A 25,636-nucleotide genomic window follows, 5' to 3' on the forward strand; every position below is an offset into this window, starting at 1 on the left:
GTGAATGTGTAACTCGGCCAACGCCAAGGAACGGCCTGTTTTCAAAACTAACATGTGTTTAACATGTAAATATCTTAACAACCTTGGCAGACTCGGTTAGATGCCTCGGCCAAGGTATCCCCGAGGATTAGTTTTTGGCTTAAGCCCTGTTTTTAATAAAAGTAATAAGCCTTAACAACTGTTTTGGTAAATTACAAATATTTTAGGGTTTAAGAAATAAATTGAAAACCTTATGAAATGGTTTGTGATTTGTTGTTTAAACTAGCCTCCATTTTACTCGCCTTTAGATATTTATAATAATGTCTGTTTACTCATTGGGATTGCAAAATCTCACCCACCTTCTTTTCAAATATTTCAGGCCTGTGGTAGCTTGTAGATACCCAATTTTGTCGGGGATTCTAGTTAACCCTTCTATCTCACAGACAGTAGGTTATTATCACCAACACTTGGTGTATTTATGGGCCACTTGTCATTGTAATTGTTATTGTACATTATAACTTTGTAAATTATTGTATGTATGAATTTATTTTGCTTACACGTGTTTCTATAAATATTGTTTTATATAAAAATGCTATATTTTGAATAGTAATATTTGTCTATAAATCCTTTAAAAAAATTTTATCTTTTGATTTACTTGAGCCGGAAACGACTGGTAATTGTTTAAAATGGAATGTTTAACAACGATTGCTCACAAGAAAGGGAAGAAACTGATACGTAAGCCTTGCGGGGTTTCGATTGGCATTTCGAGTAATGACTGTAAATCCAGACGTTGCGACCGTTGTCATGGGCCCGAGGGAGGTTCCGGGTCGTGACAGGAGAAATTCAAATATATCTTCCAATCAGCCCCCAAAAAAGGGTAAGGATTTATCTGCTTCAGGGAGTGCTACCACTGCCTCCGTAGCATCTACCGAACCTTCATCTCAACAGCGACAGCAGAAGTCTCCTAGATTCAGTAGATCAATGACGAGTGCTCCTGGGAAGAGTTCTGGGAGTTTTGACAGATGCCGAAATTGTGAGAGATTTCATATCGGGCCGTGTAAAGAGCCCATGCGGTGTTTTCATTATGGTCAACAGGGTCACATGAGGAGTACTTGCCCGCAGTTAGGACGAGCTACTACAGCTACTTCATCTCCCCAAGCTCACACCGATATTCAGAGGAGAGATTCTTCTGGGTCACAATCGAGAGAGGGTGTAGCAATACTGTCTGGTGTGGGGAGTAATACCCCGACCTATCCACCCTCTAGACCACAGACTCATACTCAAACGAGAGCTTTTGCTATGACAGAGGAAGAGGCATGAGTTTGAGCTAGTGCAGTGACAAGTACTATGTTTGTATTTGACAAAGATGCTTATGTCTTAATCGATTCTGGTTTGGATAGATCTTATGTGAGCACGACATTTGCATCCTTTTTTGATAGAAACCTATCACCTTTAGAGGAGGAAATTGTAGTTCATACCCCTCTAAGAGAACAGTTGATTAGAAACACTTGTTATAGAGATTGTGGGATAAGAGTTGGTGAGGAAGAATTCAAGGCTGACTTAATTCCTTTAGAGATTCGGGATTTTGATTTGATATTGGGTATGGACTGGTTGACTACACATCGGGCAAAAGTGTATTGTTTCAAGAAGGAAGTTGTACTTCAAAATTCTGAGGGAGTGGAGGTTGTATTTGTAGGGGAACGTCGAGTATTACCATCCTGTGTAATCTCGGCTATCAAAGCTTTGAAACTAGTGCAGAAAGGGTATTCGACTTATCTAGCATATGTAATTGATACCTCAAAGGGGGAACTTAAGTTAGAGGATGTCCTAATAGTATATGAGTTCTTTGATGTATTTTCGGATGAGTTACTGGGACTACCTCCTGATCGAGAGCTTGAGTTCTCTATTGATTTACTTTCGTGTACCGCACCTATTTTCATTCCTCCGTATCGAATGGCTCCGGCAGAGTTAAAGGAGTTGAAAGTCCAACTGTAAGAATTAGTATATAAGGGTTTTATTCACCCTAGTACTTCTCCTTGGGGTGCGATAGTCTTGTTTGTAAAGAAGAAAGATGGCATTTTTCGACTATGTATTGACTACCGTCAGCTGAATCGAGCAACCATCAAGCATATATATCTTCTACCATGGATTGATGATCTTTTTGATCAGCTACAGGGTGCCACGGTGTTTTCTAAGATTGATCTGAGGTCTGGGTATCATCAGTTGAAGATCAAGGAGCAAGATGTACCCAAGACTGCTTTCAAGACTCGTTATGAGCATTATGAGTTTCTAGTTATGCCTTTTGGTTTGTCTAATGCCCCGACAGCTTTTATGGACCTCATGAACAGGATGCTCCACCCATACTTGGATAAGTTCGTGATAGTGTTCATAGATGATACTCTGGTGTATTCGAAGGATAATGATGAACATGCTGCCCATTTTCGCATTGTACTGCAAACCTTGTGCGAGAGACAACTTTATGCCAAGTTTTCTAAATGTGAGTTCTAGTTGAAGGAAGTGGTTTTCTCAGGACATGTTGTGTCTGGAGCTGGAATTTAGGTCGATCCTAAAAAGATAGAGGTAATCTTACAGTGGGAGCAACCGAAAATGGTGACAGAGATTCGAAGTTTCCTCGGTTTAGCCAGTTATTATAGGAGGTTCGTTCAACGGTTCTCATTGATAGCTGCTCCTCTAACTCGTCTGACTCGTAAAGGAGTCAAAATTGAGTGGGATGATGTCTGTGAGAGTCGATTTCAGGAGCTGAAGAACCGGTTGACCTCCGCTCTCATTTTGACACTTCCTGTTAGTGGGAAAGAATTTATGGTGTATAGTGATGCCTCTAAATTGGGATTAGGGTGCGTGTTAATGCAAGATGAGAAAGTAGTAGCTTATGCTTCTTGACAGCTGAAAAAGCATGAGACGAATTACCCTACCCATGATTTGGAGTTAGCAGCAGCAGTCTTTGCATTGAAAATCTAGAGGCATTACTTATATGGTGAGCATTGTCGGATTTTTACTGACCACAAAAGTTTAAAATACTTGCTCACCCAGAAAGAACTCAACCTGAGACAGAGATGCTGGTTAGAGTTGATTAAAGATTACGACTTAGTGATTGATTATCATCCGGGGAAGGCAAACGTTGTAGCAGATGCCTTGAGTCGTAAATCCTCATCTTCATTAGCATCACTTCAGAATTCTTATTTTTCAATACTACTTGAGATGAAATCTCTAGGGATTCAGTTGAGTAATGACGAGGATGGAACCCTATTTGCTATCTTTGTTATGAGACCCTCATTGTTGAACCAAATTAGAGAATTGCAGAAGTCTGATGATGAGTTGAAACGGGAAGTACAAAAGTTACGAGATGGAGAAACTAGTGAGTTCAAACTTGGTGATGATGGTATTTTGATGCTTGGGAATTAGGTTTGTGTCCCTAAAGATGATCAATTGAGACGGGCTATTTTGGAGGAAGCTCATTCTTTCGCCTATGCTTTACATCCTAAAAGCACCAAAATGTACATGACTATCAAGGAAAGTTACTAGTGATCGGGTATGAAACGAGACATAGCAGAGTTTGTAGCAAAATGTCTCACATGCCAACAAATTAAGGCGAAACATCAGAAACCATCAAGTACTCTTCAGCCTCTACCTATCCCTGAATGGAAGTGGGAGCACGTGACTATGGACTTTGTATTAGGTTTATCACGGACGCAGAGTGGGAAGGATGCTATTTGGGTGATTGTGGATAGATTGACTAAGTCCGCCTATTTCTTGGCTATCCATAGCACGTATTCCATTAAGAAACTGGCTAGACTTTATATAGATGAGATAGTGAGATTACATGGAGTTCCAATTTCTATCATGTCAGATCGAGACCCTCGATTCACTTCTCGATTTTGTCGAAATTCCAAGGTGCTCTCGAAACTAATTTGAGATTTAGTACTGCCTTTCATCCACAGACAGATGGTCAGTCTGAAAGGACCATTCAAACTTTGGAGGATATGCTACGGGCTTGTGTCATTGACTTTACCGGGAGTTGGGACAAACACTTGCCATTGGTGGAGTTCACGTATAACAACAGTTTTTAGTCTAGTATTGCGATGGCACCATACGAGGCTCTATATGGGAGACAGTGTCGAGCTCCACTCTGTTGGGATGAAATGGGTGAGAGGAAATTGTTTAATGTAGAATTGATTGATTTGACTAATGACAAGATCAAGGTTATCCGATAGCGATTAAAGACAGCTCAAGACAGGCAGAAAAGTTACTCGGATAGATGGAGAAAAGATTTGAAATTTAGAGTTGATGATAGGGTTTTTCTTAAGTTCTCTCCTTGGAAAGGTAATGATTTGAATACTTTGAGGTATTAAGTCTTATTTGATTATATTATTGTGATAGATTGTGGTATCTTGTTGGATAATGAAATGTGTGATCCGGTTCGCAAAGTGAGGAAAGCTCAATTTGAGATACATTGGACCCTTTCGTATTATTGAAAGGATTGGGCCAGTGGCATATAGACTAGAATTACCCTTGGAGTTGGATCGGATTCACAATGTCTTCCACGTCTCGATGTTGAAGAAGTATGTACCTGATCCCTTCCATATCCTTGAGGCACCTCCGATTGAGTTGCAAGAAGATTTAAAGTTTGAGGTGCAACTTGTACGTATTTTAGACCGAAAAGATTGAGTGTTAAGGAATAAAAACATTCCAATGGTTAAGGTGTTATGGAAAAATGCTCAGATGGAGGAGATGACGTGGGAAGTTGAGCACCAGATGAGAAACCAATACCAGTATCTTTTCTTCGAGTCCAATAAGTGAAATTTTGAGGTCAAAATTTTATTTTAAAGGGGGGTAGTACTATCAAGCCCTACTCTATTATATACTTGTCATGTCATTCATGTGCTTGATAGAATGTTTGCATAAGTGAATGTATCGAAAAATCGTTAAAAGTCGGTATTGTACCTAGTGGTACAATTAAGTTAATTAAAGCCTCGAACTAGGCCAAATAAAGATTTTACGATGTATTTGAGAGTTATTGAATCTTAAAATGTCTTAATATGATGATTCGGAGTTCGACAATTGATTTGGAGTTAATTTGGGAATTTTCATAACGTAGGGGCAAAATGGTCATTTTGCCACCCAAGGGCAAAACTGGAATGTTGGATTATATTTTGACTAAATTTGATTAATTAGAGTATTATTTGAATTTGAGAAGTGAAAAATTTCAATTTCGACATTTTTCTAAACATAGGGGAAAAACAGTCATTTTAAGTGTTCATGAGGACGAAATTGGAAATTTGAAATTTTACACCACCATGACACTTGTCAAACCCATGAATTTCACCCATTATTTTTTTTAAGTGAGAGATTATATGTGGTGGGAATGAAATGCTTAGTTATTAAGTTTTTAAACATGGACCAATTAAAAAGTGACAAGTGTCAAGCTTCAATATTATTTTAATTACATATATAAACTAACTTAAAACCTTCACATTCACACTCTTATGGCCGGCCAAGTAAGGGAACAAAGAGAAAAAGAGTAGAACAAACCCTAGGAAGGAAAAATTCAAGAGAAATTGTTGGATTTCAAGGAATCAAGCAAGTAAAGGTAAGATTTTTTTATTTTAGCTTGTGATCTACCTTTCCCATGCATTCTTTTTCATTCTCCATGGCTGAAATTCAAGTTTTCAAGAGGGAACCTTTGCTGGCCAAACCTAGATAGAGAAGTTTTGGTGATGAATTTTGCTAGATTTCATAATATCCTAGTGTTTTTAGTCATTTTGTGATGTTTGGAAAGAAAAACAAGCAAGAAAATCACCTGTTCTTCAACCACCATCATTTGGCCGAATTTTCTATAGGGCATGTTGATGATGGATTTGATTGTAATTCATATTATTTAGCTAGGAATTGATGAATTATGATGTTGGATATCGAAACTGGTTATTGAAAAGTATAGTTCCTTTAGAAAATGGCTTGATGGAAATTGAGAAAATCATAGTAAATGGACTTGGATTTGATTCCTAATGATGTATATGGATTTACAAGACTGTGTAGACATTGATTAGTATGTTAGTTCGAAATCAGAATGAATTTCGAAAAATGGTGAAGTTAGTCAAAAATCAAGTTCATTGTAATGCTTTGGTGTATTAGATTATTGGAAGTGTAATGAATATAGTTGGAGTTGAATCGGATGTTTTAGTTAAATCAAAGGTGTATAGTTCGAATTAGGTCAAATACAAATTCCTTTCGATCACAATTGAACCTACGTAGAACACCGTTTTAAAGTGACTATCCGAACATTTCTCATTCAATTTCATGCATTCATATAGAGCCTGAAATAGTTTTATAACAATTTGGCACAAATATATTGAATTACGTGTCGTGTATTATGTATAAGTGGTGAGCCCTCTGATAAGGGTAAAGATATTGTGCCCGAGGACCGAGAATAGGAGTACTCCTACCCTTGTAAACTCCTGCTATTATGAGTAATCAGATGTTCATCTTAATTATCTAAAGTGGTTTATAATTGTTTTAAGATTTTAAAGAATAAGGCACTTAATTTGCAAATTATTATGTTTTACATTTTAAATGCTGGTTAAATGAATGAGATTTATAAATTATTCTAAAACTAAATGTTGAGTTTCAAAATAGAGTAAGTGGAGGCTATACATTCGTATTATATATATATATACATGATTTGAATTGATGGCTTATGAAATTGTGGTAGCATGAATGGCTGAAATTGTGGTTTTGTGAATTATATAAATTGTTTCGTCTTACATTGACAGGTTGGATAGTACTATATTAGCCATGTTATGTTGCTGAAATTTTATTGATTTGGTGGGTTATGTATTTAGCTTACTGCAGTGGGCAGGTTTCAGTGGACCAGCCTATTAGAGGGGCACGGTAAACCCTGTTATATTTTACCTTAGTATGAGAGGCGCGGAGGGTATCTCCTAAGGTAAGTTTAGAGTTCACTTCACGCCGACCCACCACGTGAGGATGAAACTCAGCCAACGCTAATGAATGGCTATATTTTAAAAGTAAAGACATGTTTTATGGGTATATGTCGTTTTAACATCCTTGGCGGACTCAGTTGGATGCACGGGCCAAGGTGTCCCCAAGTATGAGTTTTGGCACAAGCCAAGTTTTTAAGAGAATCATAAGCCTTGTTGATTATTTTGATGAAATGTAATTGTTTTATAGGAATTGAAATGAGTTTTGAATGTTATGAACTATATTATGATGGGATGATTTAACTGTCTCCATTTACTCCGCTTTAGATGTTATAGATGAATTTTGCTTACTCACTAGGTTTGTAAAACTCACCCCTTCGTTTTATCAATTTCAGGCTCAAGATAGTCTGTAGATAGCCGATTTTGTCGAGGGTTGTTTTTGGATTTGCATCCTTAGAAATCGAAGGTCTACAGTCTCGTATATTTTCGGTTATTTTGGGGCCCACATGTTATTATAGAATATTTTCGTATACTTAGTTTAGTGTGCTATTATATATAAGAATTTATTTTGCTTTTCGCTATAAAAATTATTTGCGCAGAGTTTTATAAATATTGTTTTATAAGAAAATGAATATTTTATTTAATTTGATTGGCTATAATTTCACTTTAAATTGATGAATTAGACAACGAAACTTATTTTTAGACATGAAATGGATGCTTATTACTCATATATCATATTTTTACCAAGGTTTGAAAATTTTCGGTAAAATGATCAAAATACCCGTGTGTAGTAAAAATTACTTTTTGATTGTTTTTTATTTGAAATTAGTCTATATTTCTTTAAACATGGTATTTAATAACTGTTGCTCACAGGGGAGAAGTAAAACTGATGTGAAAGCCTTGCGAGGTTTCGGTTGGCATTCCATGTAATGAGTGTCAATCGAGACATCGCGACGATTGTTATGGGTTCGATGAGAGTACCGGGTCGTGACAATTTATGTCAAAACATGACTATATTTCATGTCAAAAAGATAGTTTTGAAAAATATGAAATTTGTGTTGAGGCAAAAATGACAAAGAAACCTTTTCCAAAAGTTGAAAGAAAATCAGAATTATTAGAACTTGTACATTTTGATATGTAACACCCTGTACCCACTTATAGGAGCCAATAAGATCTTATCGACAAGACGAAGGGTCAATTGATGTAAAAATTGAGTGCTAAAGAGTGGTGATGGGTGAAGGGAATATTTTAGAATAAAATATTTTCGTACATGTGAAAATAATAATTAAATAATAATATTTTTATCAATAATGAGTTAGCGAGTTAGAAGATGATTTGGAAGTGAACTAAGGCAAAATGAGGCACTTTGGGACCCAAGGAGACAAGTGGAGAAATTTAAAATAAAATAATATTTTATTAATAAAAAATTAAAGTATTAATATTTTATCTGTTGTTGAAATTAGTCATAAAGGAAGATCATATGGTTAATGTAAGTGGGGGAAAAAAAGAATGAAAGAATTTCGAAGAAAAATGATGTAAGTGGGGCCCCTGTGCCTTATGTAATAAAGGCAGAGTAGGTACGTATACATTCAAATATTATGGTGATGCCTTGGTGAAGAGCAAATTTTATATTTTATTTGTACATGTGTAAGGGAAGAAAGAGAAAAAGAAATTGAAATTAAAAGAAATGAATGAAGGACAAAATTGTAAAGGATGAAAAGTACGGAGGGTCGAATGGTAAATAAGGAAAAGTTGAGGACTTACGTGCAATTACAATACTTGAAGCTAAATGGAAATTAACTAACCAAGGAAAATTAGATTGTGTGGGAGAGTGGAATATGCATGTAAATTCACTATTACATGCAAAAATATGAATGCAAGGAGAAAGTTAGTGGGGAACATGTGGGATCCCCACCATGTGAAGTAAAAAGAAAAATAAGCTTAAATCAATTTGCATGTAAGGAGATTAGTGCATTAGGTGGCCAAATGAGAAATAAGTTGGGAGAATGCATGAAAAACCATTGGGTACAAATAAGGTGGGATTAAATGGAAATGAATTAAAGAATGGAAGGATAATGAAGAGTGGATATTTAACCAATGTGGAAGTAAGGAAATTAATGTATGAAAACCCATTAGTTGGCAAAATGACCAAATGAAAATAAAAGGTGAATTGGTGCATGTGTTGTGATTGGTTTCAAAAGGTGGCCAAATGAAATAAGAAGAATAAGAATGCATGTTTTGGATTGGTTCATGAGGGTGGCCAAGTAAATAAGTAAAAGAAAGAGAAAAGAAAAGGAAAATAGCTTGGAAACTTAGGCAAAAACAGTGCCTTTGAGAGAGTAAATGAGAGAATAGTGAACTACCTTTGAGAAGTTGAGAGAGGGCCAGCCATTAAGAGAAGAAAGGAGAGAAGAGCAAGCTTGAGGAGTTCTACCCAAGAGAAGAAAAAGAGAGAAAAGTGGAAGGCTTGGGTTGTGAGGGTTCAAAGGAAAACTGTGGGAGAAAGGAAAGGTTTCTTGCCTTTTTCTTCCATTTCACCCATACTTTGATACTTAGAATCTCAAAGGTACATATTCACATATGTTTTAAAGAGTGATTCAAGGATATTTGAAGAAATATCAAGTGGGTTTCAAGATTTAAGGGAAATAAGGTAAGGATTTTGGTTTTAGCTTAAATAATCTTTGAAAATGGATTGGTAACTATAAGAAGTGTTTTGTGGCAACAAAGATTGGCATGATTGGAGAAGATTTGGTGACATGCAAGCTACCAAAACCATGGATGCATGGTGGATTCAAAGTGAAAGAGAAGTGGTAAGCATAATATTTTGTTTTAAGCCACTGTTGGTAAGATCTTTGAAGAAATAACTTGTGAATCATGTTGGTAGCTTGGTGATTGGAGCATTGGAAGGATATTGTGTCACGACCCGGTACTCCCTTCGAGCCCGTGACAACCGCCGCGATGTCTCGATAGATATTCATTACCCAGAATGTCAACCGAAACCTCGCAAGGCTCTTGCATCAATTTTATGTCTTCCCTGTGAGCAACAGTTACTAAATATCATGTTTTAAGAGAATATACACTATTTTTAAATAAAAAACAAACAAAAGTAATTTTTGCCACACAGGGGTATTTTGGTCATTTTTACTCAAAAATTTTGAAACTTGGTGAAAATACAACATACAATCGAAAAATATACATTTCTTATCTAAAAATAATTTTAGTAATCTAAATCATCCATTTAAAATAAAATTTTGGCTAATCAAACTAAATAAAAATATTAAATAAAATATTCCATTTTCTTATAAAACAATATTTATAGAACTCTGCGTAAATAATTTTGGTAGCGTAAAAGTAAAAAATATTCATACATACAGTGGCACACGTAGCTAGGTATACAAAATATTCTACAATGACATGTGGGCCCCAATATAACCGAAAATATACAAGATTGTAGACCTTCGATTTCTCAGGATGCAACTCCATACTCGATGATTCTCTTAAAAACTTGGCTTGTGCCAAAACTCATACTTGGTGACACCTTGGCCCAGGCATCCAACCGAGTCCGCCAAGGATGTTAAAATGACATATACCCATAAAACATGTTTTTACTTTTAAAATATAGCCATTCCTTGACGTTGATTGAGTTTCATCCTCACGTGGTGGTTTGGCGTGAAGTGAACTCTAAACGTACCTTAAGAGATACCCTCTGCGCCTCTCATACTAAGGTAAAATATAACAGGGTTTACCGTGCCCCTCTAATAGGCTGGTCCACTGAAACCCGCCCACTACAGTAAGCTAAATACATAACCCACCAAATCAATAAAATTTCGGCAGTATAACATGGCTAATATAATACTATCCAACTTGTCAATGTAAGACAAAACAATTTATATAATTCACAAAACCACAATTTCAGCCATTCATGCTACCACAATTTCATAAGCCATCAATTCAAATCATGTATATATATATATAATATGAATGTATAGCCTCCACTTACTCTATTTCAAAAATCAACATTTAGTTTCAAAATAATTTATAAATCTCATTCATTTAACCAACATTTAATACGTAAAACATAATAATTTGCAAATTAAGTGCCTTATTCTTAAAATCTTAAAACAAGTATAAACCACTTTAGATAATTAAGATGAACATCTGATTACTCACAATAGCAAGAGTTTGGAGTACTCTTATTCTTGGTCCTCGAGCACAATATCTTTATCCTTATTAGAGGGCTCCCCACCTATACGTAATACATGACATGTAATTCAATATATTTATGCTAAACTGTTATAAAACTATTTCAGGCTCTATATGAATGCATGACATTGAATGAGAATTGTCCGAATAATCACTTAAAGACGGTGTTCTACATGGGCTCAATTATGATCGGACTGAATTGGCATTCGACCTAACTCGCACTATGCCTTGTTTAATTAGCCAAAACATCCAATTCAACTCCAAATATCTTCATTACACTTCCAATATTCCAAATACACCAAAGTACCTCAATGAGCTTAATTGTAACTTAATTCACCAGAATCGAAATTCATTCCGATTTCAATATCCGATATCATAAATCATCAATTACGAGCTAAATAACATGAAATACAACCAAATCCATCATCAACATGCCATATATAAAATTCGGCCAAATGAGGGTGGTTGAAGAACATGTGATTTTCTTGCTTGTTTTTCCTTCCAAACATCACAAAATAACTAAAAACACTAAGATATTATGAAATCTAGCAAAATTCATCACCAAAACTTCTCTCTCTAGATTTGGCTAGCAAAGGTTCCCTCTTGAAAACTTGAATTTCAGCCATGGAGAATGAAAAAGAATGCATGGGAAAGGTAGATCACAAGCTAAAATAAAAATCTTACCTTTACTTGCTTGATTCCTTGAAATCCAACAATTTCTCTTGAATTTTTCCTTCCTAGGGTTTGTTCTTCTCTTTTTCTCTTTGTTCCCTTTGCTTGGCCGGCCATAAGAGTGTGAATGTGAGGGTTTTAAGTGAGTTTATATGGGCAATTAAAATATATTAAAGCTTGACACTTGTCACCTTTTAATTGGTCCATGTTTAAAAACTTAAGTATTAAGCATTTCATTCCCACCACATATAATCTCTCACTTAAAAAAATAATGGGTGAAATTCATGGGTTTGACAAGTGTCATGGTGGTGTAAAATTCCAAAATTTACAATTTCATCCTCATGGATACTTAAAATGATCGTTTTACCCTTATGTTTGAAAAAATGTCAAAATTGAAAATTTTCACTTCTCAAATTCAAATAATGCTCTAATTAATCAAATTTAGTCAAAATATCATCCAACATTCCAATTTTACCCTTAGGTGGCAAAATAACCATTTTGCCCCTACGTTATGAAAATTCTCGAATTAACTCCAAATCAATCTTCGAATTTCGAATCATCATAATAAGACATTCTAAGATTCAATAACTCTCAAATACATTGTAAAATCTTTATTTGGCCTAGTTCGAGGCTTTAATCAACCTAATTGTACCACTAGGTACAATACCGATTTTTAACAATTTTTCGATACATTCACTTATGCAAACATTCTATCAAGCACATGAATGACATGACAAGTATATAATAGAGTAGGGCTTGACATATTGAGGTTGCATGCAAGGCCGAATCCATCACAAAGATAAGGCATGCAATGTGAAATGATTATGTGATGCTTTGAGTATGGTTAGGAAACAATTATGCTAGTTGAAAGCTTGAAAAGAATTAAATTTGTGGATATGTGTAGTTGTGAAAGATTTAAAATGTTAAGAATGTTGATATAACATGAATGGAAATTGATGCTGTGCTTAGTGGTAGCATGTTAAAAGTGCATTTGGTTGTTGAGAGAAATATGAGCTAGTTAGGAATATTAAGTTTGCTTGGTATGTTTTTTGAAAGGGTAAGGAGGAATAATATGAATGGTGGATTGAGAAATAAAGCATTGAAAGTTAGATAGATAATGATGCATGTAAACTTGAAAATAATTAAGTAAAATGGGAATGATTGTTGCTGCCATATATATGGTTAATGTTATGAAAAGATAAGATGGATTTGGATTAAAATTGCTTGGGAAGGTTGAAATGGGCACTTAATAATATAAATAAGTTGCCGGTACACATAACGTAAAGAATTATGCAAGTAAGAGATATGAATTCCCTTAGTAAAAATATGTCAAAACATACATGAATATGTAAAGATTAAGTGAGAAAGAATGATGATTCTAGCATGATGTAAGTTATTAAAATGATGATTAATGTTTGAATAAGGAAGAAAAATGGGAATGATAAACACTAAGAATATTAAGCTTGGTTTATTGCTAGGAAGTGTGCAAGTGGAAAAGGAACACCGTGGTGATTAACTAAAGGAGAAAACGTAACCAGATAAGTGGCAAAGTGATATCCTGCCATTGAAAAGTAAGTAGAGGGTGTCTATTTCAAAAGATTCAATATTATACGTAAAGTAATTTATCAATGATTTATTTAATGCCATTGTGGAAAGCATGTGTTGTTAGAAATTAATAAGTGATTTGTATACTTGGTTTGGAGAGATTTACAAACTGTTATTATGGAAAGCATGAGCTGGTAAAAATGCTAGGCAATTGTGGATGCAATAATGTTTGAAATTGTTTTGGCTATATATATATATATATATATATATTAAGTTATATATGTAAAAGGTTTTGAAAATCAGGAAACAAGCTTTTTACCACAATTTATATCAAAGTGTGCCTTATTGATTTTTGTGATGTGCATTCGTGAACAAATTACATATATTCACCATGTTGACTTGATATTTAAATTTCATTGCAAAGGTTTTACATTGCAAAGTCTTACAAAAATAGGTTTTATCGTGTTACCATGATTGGTACTTTTGAAATGGATTTGAAATTAGTTTTTGAGAACCCAATTTGCTTTTAAATGGTTTTATCAAATCGGGAAATTCAAGAGTAGGTTGGATGTCACATCAGAAAAGTGTGACCCCTGTGCACAAGTGAGCTCTAAATAGAGAACTTTTGAGTCATTAACGGGCTGTTAGACGTGGCTGGGGCCATGGTCTATGATATGTATATGTGGTTAGGCCACAAGTGATATATGCAGTTGCGACTGCTTGATTTCTCTGATGTCAGCCAACATTGTCTAGATTGCCATGGCTATGGGAATCCGGTGGAGCGGTGCTCTCGGATTGTTATTACATGGAAGTGGGTCCACGAGTGATTACTATTACCTACTTGAGAGTGATATCTCTATGAGGTTTTCATGTACGTAGTTTTTCACATGGTGAGAAATAATGATTTTCTCGCAGCTTCTCTCCTTATATGATGACATTGGCTTTAACTCCTCGCATACGAGGTAATTTATGAATTTGCATATAAGCTTTGTTAATGTTGGATTTTACAGGAGCATACGTGACTATACTGATTTGCTTTAAGCAAGTTGTTAAATGATTTCAACGGCAGAGATCTTTACATGAATTGGTTTGATACTTGATTTAAATGATTATCTTGCATTAAAATTTATGGTTTTACATGTAAAGAGCAAATTACCTTTTTGAACTGATTCGTTTAAATATATTCTTCCATTTTTAATATTCAAATTTTTTGTTTGTAACTTGTTTCCCATCTACGTCCTGCTCACGAAGTTGATGATCACTGAGTTTGTGAGACTTACCCCCTTATTTCCCTTTTGCATATCGTGATCGGCCTAGCGTGCATTCATCAACAATCATTGTCCACCGCAGATAAATAAAGGCATCTCACAACATCTTATTCTGAGTCGCTCTGTTGCTAGAGGTAGAGTCATTGTAATTTGTCTTTCTTTTGTAAATGAATACTAGTCTCAATATAAATATTCAATTGGAGATTTCAGACTATGATGTATTTACACATGATCATATGGATTAAAGGTCAAATTGATTTATTATGCCTATTGTTCAAATCATGTCACAAGAGTGTATGGTTTAAAGCAATAATATGGATTGGTGAACGAGTATAGTGAATTAATGGGAATTTCTAATAAGGCTAGTTTGAGACCCGGCAGGTTCTCTTGAAGGTCTTGGACGTCAGTAGCGATCGAGGAGAGGTCGTTACATGATATTTGTAAACTAAATGGTTTACTAACAATGGGAGGGAAAAGGTATTTTATAACATTCATTGATGATTACTCTTGCTTCACTCATGTTTATTTAATGAAATCAAAAGATGAAGCATTTGACAAATTCAAGGAATTTAAAACTGCTGTTGAAAATCAAAAAGAAAAGAAGATTAAAATTCTTCAAAGTGATAGAGGAGAAGAATATTTTCTAGACTTGTTTTCTCTATTTTGTAAAGAAAATAGAATAATTCATCAAAGAACAACTCCTTTTGCACCCCAACATAATGGATTAGTCGAAAGAAAAAATAAAACATTAGCAGATATGGTAAATAGTATGTTGTTAAAGGTGAAAGCTCTTTTTAATCTTTAGGGAGAAGCACTATTGATAGCATGTCATATAAGTAATAAAGTTCCTTTAAAGAAATTATTTGTGACACCATATAAATTATGGAATAATGGCAGAAAACCAAATTTGAATTATTTTAAAGTGTGGGGGTGTATAGCTTATCATAAAGTCACAGATCTTCATAAGACAAAATTAGGACCTAGAGGCATCAAAAGTATTTTTGTTGGTTATGCACAAAATTCAAAAGCATATAAATTACTTGATTAAAATTATAATGTTATAGTTGAATCTATACATGTTAATTTGTTTAAAAATAAATTTATTTATAATTTTGTTAATTTTGAAAAAGAAAAGCAAATTGAATTGGCTCTGAAAAAAGAAAAGAAATTAATGAATTTATTGAGCCAAGAAAAAGTCAAAGATTGAGAAAAGAGAAATATTTAGATTCTGATTATGTTTCTTCAGATTCAATTATTTTTCTAATTGATGGAGATAGAACCAATATACTAAATAAAACACCAATTGTACTAAGTGTAGATGAAGACCCCAAAATCTTTAGTGAAGCAATGTCTTCAAGAGATGCAACCTTTTGGAAAGAAGCTGTAGATGATGAAATGGACTCAATAATGTCTAATAACACATGAGTCTTAGTTGATTTACCTTCAGGTTCTAAACCAATTGGATGTAAATGGGTGTTTAGAAAGAAAATATAATACCGATAGTTTTGTACAAACCTTTAAAGCAAGATTAGTTGCTAAAGGTTTCAAACAAAAGGAAGGCATATACTATTTTGATACATATGCTTCCATAGCTAGAATAAAATCCATTAGAATAGTTATAGCATTACTTCGATCTATAAGTTACATACACATCAAATGAATGTTAAAATAACCTTTTTAAATAGTGATTTGAATGAGGAAGTATATATGGAACAACCAAAAGGGTTTATACTTCCTGAAAATGCGAAAAAGCTTTGGAAATTGGTTAAATCACTTTATGGGCTACAACAAGCTCCCAAGCAATGGCATGAAAATTTTAACTCATCCATATTGTCCTATGGTTTTAAACATAATGGGGCTAACAAGTTTGTTTACTCAAAATTTACCAAATATTATGGAGTAGTAATATGTCTTTATGTTGATGACATTCCAATATTTAGCAATAACATGATCGGCATAAATGAAACAAAGAAATATTTAACCTTTGTATTTAAAATGAAGGATTTGAATAAGGTTGATGCCATTTTGGGTATTGAAGTTCAGAAACATAATAATGGTTCTGCTATTAATCAATGTCATTATATTTAGAAATTAATCAATAAATTTAAACATCTTAATATAAAAGAATTTAGCACTCCATGTGACTCAAGTAAAAAAATGCATGAGAATGGTGGCTAAGTAATTGCACAACTTGAATATGCTAGTGCTATTGGAAGTATTATGTATGCTATGCATTGCACTAGGCCAGATATTGCATTTATAGTCTGTAAATTATCAAGATATACAAGTAAGCCTAGTAAAATTCATTGGAAAGCCATTAGGAGAGTTCTTGGATATCTTAAAAGAACTGTAAATTTGGCTTACATTATTTAGATTATCCAAGAGTATTAGAAGGATATTTTGATGCAACTTGGATTACTTGTGCAAATGATAATAAGTCCATTTAAGGTTGGATTTTTACACTAAGAGGTGGTGCCATTAGTTGGGCATCTAAGAAACAAACTTGCATCTCACATGCAGCAATGGAGTCTGAGTTTTATAGCTTTAGCTGCAACAGAAAAAAAAAGTGGAATGGTTAAAAAATTTGTTATTAGATATAGAGTTGTGGCCACAACTGATGCCAGCCATTTCCTTATATTGTGATAGTCCTGCTACAATGTCTAGAACATATAATGATGTCTATAATGGAAAATCAGGACATATTAGTTTAAGATATGATTATATTAGAGAATTAATCTCTAAGGGGGTAATTACCATAACATATGTTAAATCTACAAGTAATTTGGCAGATCCTCTAACAAAAGGTTTACTAAAGGATTTGGTAAGTAGTGCTACAAAAGGAATGGGTTTAAGACCCCTATTAGAAATTAATAGTGGGAACCCAACTTTTAAATTGTAACCACTAACTACAAAGTTCAATGGGTAAAAACAAGTTATTGTTATATGTCTATGATGAACTATTAGAATCCATTCCTTAAAATTATGTTAGAAAATAGTGCAATCCATTGCTTGTAGAGGTTGAGCTTTTACTCTTAATGGAGTTCGAATATTATATTAAGGAAAGAAAAATGTCTTGAGCAATATGGCCATTAATGAAAACTCCACCTACATAAACATAAGGAGTTGTGCCACTTCAACAAGAAAATTTTGGGGGATTCTCTTGTAAATGTTTATTATGAATGGGATAAGCACATGGTCATTATGGTGCTAAAAGTGAATGACCATTTACAGAAAAACAAATGAATATTATGTGCTATGTATATTCAATTATAATGCTAGAAGTCAAGGTTCAATCTGCGAACACCTTCTACTTCGTTAGGGTTCAGAGATGCATTTGCTAATTGATGATTCAAATCTAGAGATACCTTCTATTGGCTCCATTAGTTTTTGATGATAATAAAACATTCCCATTTATTTGTCTCTAATGCCTTTACTTAAGTGTGCAGGAAATTAATGCATTAATTTAACAAATCAATCTTTTAAAGTAAATATTAAAAGAAAAAAGTGATAAAAATAACGAGATATGACTGCCTAACAAGGAGGAAGCTCATTAGTTAAACAAGGAAGAATGTTGGTTGGCCAAGTTTCAAATTGGAGAAATAGTGGGCTGAAGAGTTTGAGAAACAGAACCAACTTAGTCGACCAAGTCAGTCGACTAAGTACTCTTTACCAAAATCTGTGACCAGAAAACAGAACCAACTTAGTCGACCAGGAGAGATGCTAGTCAACTAAGAGCTCTCTGTCTGCAATTTGAACTAGAGCACTACAAGATAGATTAACGGCTAGAGCTCATCCTCAACTGTTTCCAACGGACATAAAACTGCCAAACTATCATCAGAGTTGCATCTCCACATATAAAAAGGTCTTCCAACAATTAGAAATAATCTTTAAGAAGCCTTGAATGAGATTTGAGCTATAGAAAGTTGAAAAACCAGAAAATCTTCACTGCACTTGTTTGCACTTAAACGCCTATTCTTTGCATTTGTATTTGCACTCAATCTTGTACCATTCAGATCAACTAGTGATCATAGGTACTTTCTTTTACTAATCTTCTTGTATTCTTAGAGTGAGGAAGTCACTCTAAGTGGTTATTCAAGCTTGGGATAGCTTGATTATTGTAGATTGTGGTTGAGCCTTTGAAAAACCAGTTTGGGTTTTAGTTTAGCCAGGGAAAAACTAGTGTAAAAGGTTTTAGCTGAGCCTTGAAAAGCCATTGTAAAGCTTGGTGAAAGCTTGTGAATTTCACCTGATTCTTAATGGATTGTTGGGAAAATCCTTGGTTGAATAATCAAGGTAGTGGATGTAGGTCTTGGACCGAACCACTCTAAATCTTGCTGCCTTATTTATTCTATTTTGTTTTATTTTCTTTCCTTTATTTGTCTTGAATTTGTCTACACTCAGAGATAATTTTTGAAAGAGCCAAAAAGTGCTATTCACCCCCCCTCTAGCTCATTTACTTGGGACCAACACCTTCTTGTATGCGTAATTTTTTTGTGTGAGGCAAAAATAAATATTATATATGACCAACATTTCAAACTAGTGGGGGATTGTTGCATAGTTTATTAATGTTGGGAAAAGTTGTGACTAAAGAATTATAAATAATTACCTTATTAAAATATAACTTTTAAAAGGTTATTAGATATAATTATTGAATAGTTGTATTATGAGAAGAAACCATTATTTGAAGAGTTATATTATGAAAGAAACAAGTCTATTCATACGATTTGAAGAGTCATATTATAAAAGGATACAAGTCTTTCCATTGAAAGACATATACGTTGGCTTATTATATAAACAATGTTCTTACACTACCAATTTCACAATTCTGATAAGTGTTTTAAGTACGTTATTGTATCCTAGAGGTTGAAAAAAATACCTTAAGGAAAGTGTAAATTCACGCCTCAAAATCATACTCTTCCTTGTTCTCAAATTATTCTTCTTCTTCTAAATTTTCTAACAAGGCATTCAACAAAAAATTCTTGAGCCCAATGATGAGGTACAAGAGTGCAGGATTAAACCTACTACTTCTTGAAGCATTCAACACACCATAATATGATAAACGATGTTTATTATTGAATTTTTTTGTTAAGTCGTCAGTCTAAGGCATGTAATATTGGTTTTGTGGTTCTGTAATCATAATTTTGGCAATGGTTACGAGCAATTATGAGTAAGAATTGAATTTCAAGAAATACTTGTATGATTATTATTGTTGTTTTAAATTACCTAGAACTACAAGCCTTTTTTTTTTTCTAGCCTTTTTTCTTGTAAAGCTGAAGCCTAAAACCTGCCTCCACACTTTACTCCATTGTTTCTAAAGCTATGTAGAAAGCTGTAGACCTTACAAAATGTCAAAAAAAAATTCAATTTAAAATCATTTAAAAAGTTATAAGTCCACTTGAAGCAAGTAACAAGGCCTATGAAGGCATGATTGACTATAAATATACTTTTCTTGTCAATGGATGGTTTTCACTTCACGTTTCTTGATGCAAACACCAAATTACAATCTATTTTAACCAAAATAGTTAAAAAAATTCAATTTAAGATCATTTAAAGAGTTATCAATCCACTTAAAGCAAGTAATAAGGCTTTTAAAGGTATGAGTGACTATAAATAAACTTTACTTGTCAATGTATGGCTTTTTCTTCACGTTTCCTAATGCAAACATCAAATTATTATCTATTTTAACCAAAAAAGAGAAAAATTCAATTTTAAAATCATTTATATGATTATAAAGCCATTTAAAGCAACTAACTAGGCTTTCAAGGGCATGTGTCACGACCTGGTACTCCCTTCGAGCCCGTGACAACCATTGCGGTGTCTCGGTAGACACTCATTACCCGGGATGTCAACCTGAAACCCCACAAGGCTTTACTATTAGTTTGTCATTTCCCTTGTGAGCAACCATTGTCAAATATCGTGTTCTAAAAGATTTTAAGCTATTTCCAACTTAAAACAAATAAAATATTAATTTTTTTTGTCTCACAGGGGTAATTTTGGTCATTTTTCTCAAAAATTTCAAAACTAGCTAAAATGTAATATACAAGTACAAAACACATAATTGATATTCAAAATGAGTTTAAAAGTCTAAAATCTTCATTTAAAATGAAATTATGGTTATTTGAATATAAGAAGAAAATAAAAGAAATATTAAGTAAAATATTCTATTTTCTTATAAAACAATATTTATAGAGTTATATGTAAATAATTTTTGTAGCGTAAAAGCTAAATAAATTTATACATATTGTAATACAATAAGCCAAAATAATTAATTTAATTTACAATAACAAGAGGGCCCCCGAATAAACAAAAGTAAAAAGGACTGTGAACCTATAGTTTGGAAAATGCAGATCCAACGGTAGTCCTCGATGAGATCAGCTATCTACAGTCTATACTGAACCTGAAATGGGTGAAAATGAGGGTGGTGAGATTATAAAATCCCAATGAGTAAATAGACATCATCATAAACATCTAGAGTTGAGTACATGGAGACAATAAAGTAAATCATCGTAAACTGGGTCACAGCATTAGAATACATTTCATTTAAAATACGTGAAGAGGCTTATGAATTTCATAAAAACTAGGCTTGTGCCATAAATCCATTCTCAGGGACACCTTGGCCAAGGCATCCTACTGAGACCGCCAAGGCTATTAAAATTCACATTTCACATAAATCATGTTTTTGTTTTGAAAACATAGTCGTTCCTTGGCGTTGGTTGAGTTCCCCCTCACGTGGTGGTTTGGCATGAAGTGAACCCTAAGCTTTACCCCAGGAGATGCCCTACGCGCCTCTCCGTTCGAGGTAAGAATATAATGGGGTTTACTATGCCCTTCTAAAAGGTTGGTCCACAGAAACCTCGACTGCAGTGATTAATTAATATATAATCCACCATACAATAAAACTCAATAACATGATATGGCAATTTTGTAATTCGCAGTCTTCCAAGGCAGCCAAACAATTCGTATTTCAATACAATTGCCAACTAGCCAATCATGCCCGATTTATCATAAGCCAATCAATTTAAACAATCAAATTGCCACAATTAACAGTCTTCGTGTACTGTATTTTTCAAAATCACTATTAATTTCAAAACAATTTATAAATTAATTTCATTGGAACACCTTTATTCATAAAATATGAAAATTTACCTTTTTAAATCCATTTTTCCATAGAATTAATGAAATCATCTAAAAATCACCCTAGATAATTAAAATGATAGTAAGTTTACTCACAATGTCTAGAGTGCCGATTCTCAAAATACTCAGACTACTGGTCCTCGGATGCAATTCCCTTGCCTTTATCGGAGGACTCGCCACCTTGACACAATACAAAATTGAGAAACTCACTACATTGCTACCAAATTGAAATTAAACTAATTTAGACTACTAATGCATGATATGGAATGCAAAAATGTCTAAAATTTGCCTAAACGCGGTGTTGCCTATTTCGATCTTTTACCCGATAAATCGATATACGCGTCCGTTTAAACTCTAAATTAATTTTTTTCAGTTTCTATACCTCAATTGCACCCATATTGACTTAATGTCCCTCAGTGTGGTGCAAATTATCAGTTCCGATAGCAAATTATGAAAATACCCCTAGTGGGTAAAAATTCGTATTTTTGCTCCGAAAATTTCCATTATTTTTCTAGGCTCATAATTCATCATTATTAATCATAATTCCTCAAATAAACATCAAGATCAGCAGCCAATATTCCCCCACAAAATTTGGCTAATAATGGTAATGGAGGAAAATGAATTCTTTTCTTGTTGTTTTGTTTCTAAATATGCTAAACTAACTAAAAACACTAACATAACTTAAAATCAAATTAATCTAACTTCATTCTCTCTCCATACCCATTTTGATCAGCCAATAATTCATCATAAAAACATGTAATTTAAGCATGGAAAATAAGGAGAAATACTTAAGGAAAATAGATTTCAAGCTTAAGTTGAAAAATCCTACCTTTTTCACTTGTTTTCCTTGATTTTCCGCATTTTTCTCTTGAAATTCCTCACCTAGGGTTTGTTCTTCCTTTCTTTCCCTCTCTTCCTTGCTTGGCCAAATATTTGGAGAGTAATGGGCTGATTTATGCTGATTTTTAAGTTAAATAATAAAATATCCGAAGCTTGACACATGGTATTTTCTTATTGGTCCATTTTTAAAACTTTAAAAATTTAAACTTTTTATCTCCACAACATGATTAGTCAAAGGTCAAAAATGAGGATAAAGGAAGACCATGTGCTGGACAAATGTCCTGGTGGTGGAAAATTATAATTTTGCCCCTGTGGTGGTAAAATTACCATTTTACCCCTATACTTCAAATTATACCGAAATTAAAATTTTTTACTTCTAAACCTCAAATCATACTACGATACTCAAATTATACTCCAATAAGTCAAATAGGGCCAAAAAAATCTTTTCTAAAATTCCCACTTTGTCCCTAGGTGGCAAATGACCATTTTGCCCCTAGATAGTGAAAATTCCGATTTGACTCCAAATTGATCCTCAAACTCCGAATTACCATTTTGAGTCATCCATGGACTGTGAAGCTCTTAATCTCACCTTAAAATTCCTATTTGATCTAGTTCGATGATTAAATCAACTTTGTTGTACCTCTAGGTACAATACCGACTTTTGTAAATTTTTCGAGACTCTTCTGGCATGCAATCATGCCATCATCACATGTATGTCATGACGAGTATTTTATAAGGTCAGGCTTTACAGCATGAGTGACTATAAATGGACTTTGCTTGTCAATTGATGGTTTTCGCTTCATGTTTCCAAATGCAAACAATAAACTATAATATGTTTTAATCAAAAATAAAAACAAATTCAAATTGCAATGGCTCTGAAAGCATTTAAATCCCTTGAATCACTCACATCCATTGAGAAGGGAATCAAGCAGTAGATTTTCTCTCTAATTAGGGTCATTCATATGTAGGTCTTTGAGTTTTCCATACTGTCAAAGGTACTCTAATAGGTATATTAAGTTTAGATTGATTAAATCTTTCTTATGTTAGATTTAATTAATTGTAAAGGAGTAGTACTCCTCATTTCTTTCATGTTTTTAGACTCTTGTAATAGAGATATATTATTTTCCTTTTTATTTGTGATAAACATGCAAAGAAAGTAGCTTTTCTACTAGGAATTTTTCATTTATCTCTGGAATTTAGTTTTTGTACTAAAGCAGTATTACTTATCCTTTGCAATCATAAAAATTATGCAAGGAAAGTAGTACCTTTAATAGATCTTCTTTCTATCATCTCTTATGTAATTCTTGACGTTAGGTTTATGTCCTTTTCTTTTATGTAATTATTTTCCATTTATTAATAAAATTTTAATAAGGTAACTAGGCCCTACGAGAATTTCCAACATTAAAAAAAAGCAATTAAATCTAAGGAAGCATTAGCAAAGAGGCTTATCCTTAGCCGATTCTCTTCTCACCTCAAGATCGGAATCATAGGATTACAAAATGTGGGCAACTCTACCCTACCCTCATAAAGCATTCAATTCCTGCTGAGAACTTTCCCATCATACCATGGAGCCTAATGATGCCCGAGTTAATGTCTTGGATGAGTGCTTTGGAGGGTTGTGCCAATTGTACAAGCCTAAAAATGAGGTTTCAATTTTCTTAGAAATTCATCATATAATTTGACTGGTTAGAGGTGCCCATCAAAGGCAAGGATTGGGCATTAGCTTCTTGTCTCACATCTATGTAATTGATGGCATTTTTCATGTTTTACATGCATTTGAAGATTCAGACATCATCCATGTTGATGATTTTATGGGTCTTGTAAGGAATTTAGAGATTATTAGTGTAGAATTACGGTTAAAGGACATTAAATTTATTGTAAAGAAGATAGAGCATATTGAAAAGAGCATGAAGAAGAGTAATGATAAGCAATTAAAAATAAAGCTTGAATTTTGTCAAAAGGTCATGGCATGAGCTTAAGATGGAATAGATGTTTGTCCAAGGGATTGGAAAGCAATTGATACTAAGATATTAAATACTTTTCAATTGCTTAGTGTCAAGCCCGTTCTTTATTTGGTTAACATGACTAACAAAGTTTACATCAAGTTCTTGCCAAAGATTCACGCTTTATGCAAAAGCATGGTGGTGAACCAATCATTCCATTTAGTGGCATGTTTAAGAGAAACCTTGTTGATGTGGAACTTGAAAGAGAAAAAAAGTGTTGTGACGAAAACAAGGCATTGATGAGGTGAAATGTTGGCAAGTTAGATGGTAAAGGCTCTTCAAGCTATAGGAACCATTCATTTTGATTTTTAAAAAGGATTTTATTTATGCTGAAGTTATGAAATTTGAAGATTTGAAGGAGCTTGCAATGAGTCAACTATTAAGGTTGTTGGAAAATATTGACAATATGGGAAAATGTATGTGGTTCAAGACAGAGACATAATATTTTTCAAGTTCAATGTTTCTGGAGGAGGGAAGAAGTGAGGCATACAATTTTCTACAACTCAAAAAAAGAGGAGTTAAAACTGATGATGCTGTTTGTTATTCATCTATAAACTTATGGCATAGGATAAGGTGAGGCATAATATTTTTCAAATTCAATATAAGCTTTTTTTCCAAATTTAATGGGACTATTGGTATCATTAAATAGTTTTCTAAATTTTTAATGATCTCATCCTTACAATGGATTCTTCCTTTTAAGGATACCAACCAATGTGAATTCATCTTTGATCGACCAATGTCTAATACGTGTTTTTTGTTAATTTTTTTTTATAAATACGATGCTATGAAAATCTATTTCTTAATTTTTCACTATTTGATTATTTTGCTTACTTGAAGCAATCTATAATTTTTCACTATTTGATTTTATTGTAAAAAGGCTTGCAAGGGTTTTTGAATTTAACGATTATAAGAAGATTAACAACATTAAAGAAGAACAGCTAAATTGATTAAGAATAGCAAACGAGTATAGCAAAAGAGCAATTAGAGTATTTATTTTTAATCTGTATAATACTTGTTTGTTAGTTACATGCGGTAA

At 33.6% G+C, this 25,636-nt stretch overlaps 2 pseudogenes; both read left to right on the forward strand.

Annotated features, from left to right (window-relative positions):
- Window positions 1-750: 750 nt before the first annotated feature.
- On the forward strand, window positions 751-3,402 carry LOC148761736 (uncharacterized; annotated as a pseudogene).
- Window positions 3,403-4,079: 677 nt separating this feature from the next.
- On the forward strand, window positions 4,080-25,083 carry LOC148761737 (obg-like ATPase 1 pseudogene; annotated as a pseudogene).
- Window positions 25,084-25,636: the final 553 nt, after the last annotated feature.

The sequence above is a fragment of the Theobroma cacao genome, chromosome 7 (genome assembly GCF_053813885.1).
Source record: "Theobroma cacao isolate CCN51 chromosome 7, ASM5381388v1, whole genome shotgun sequence".
NCBI lineage: Eukaryota > Viridiplantae > Streptophyta > Magnoliopsida > Malvales > Malvaceae > Theobroma > Theobroma cacao.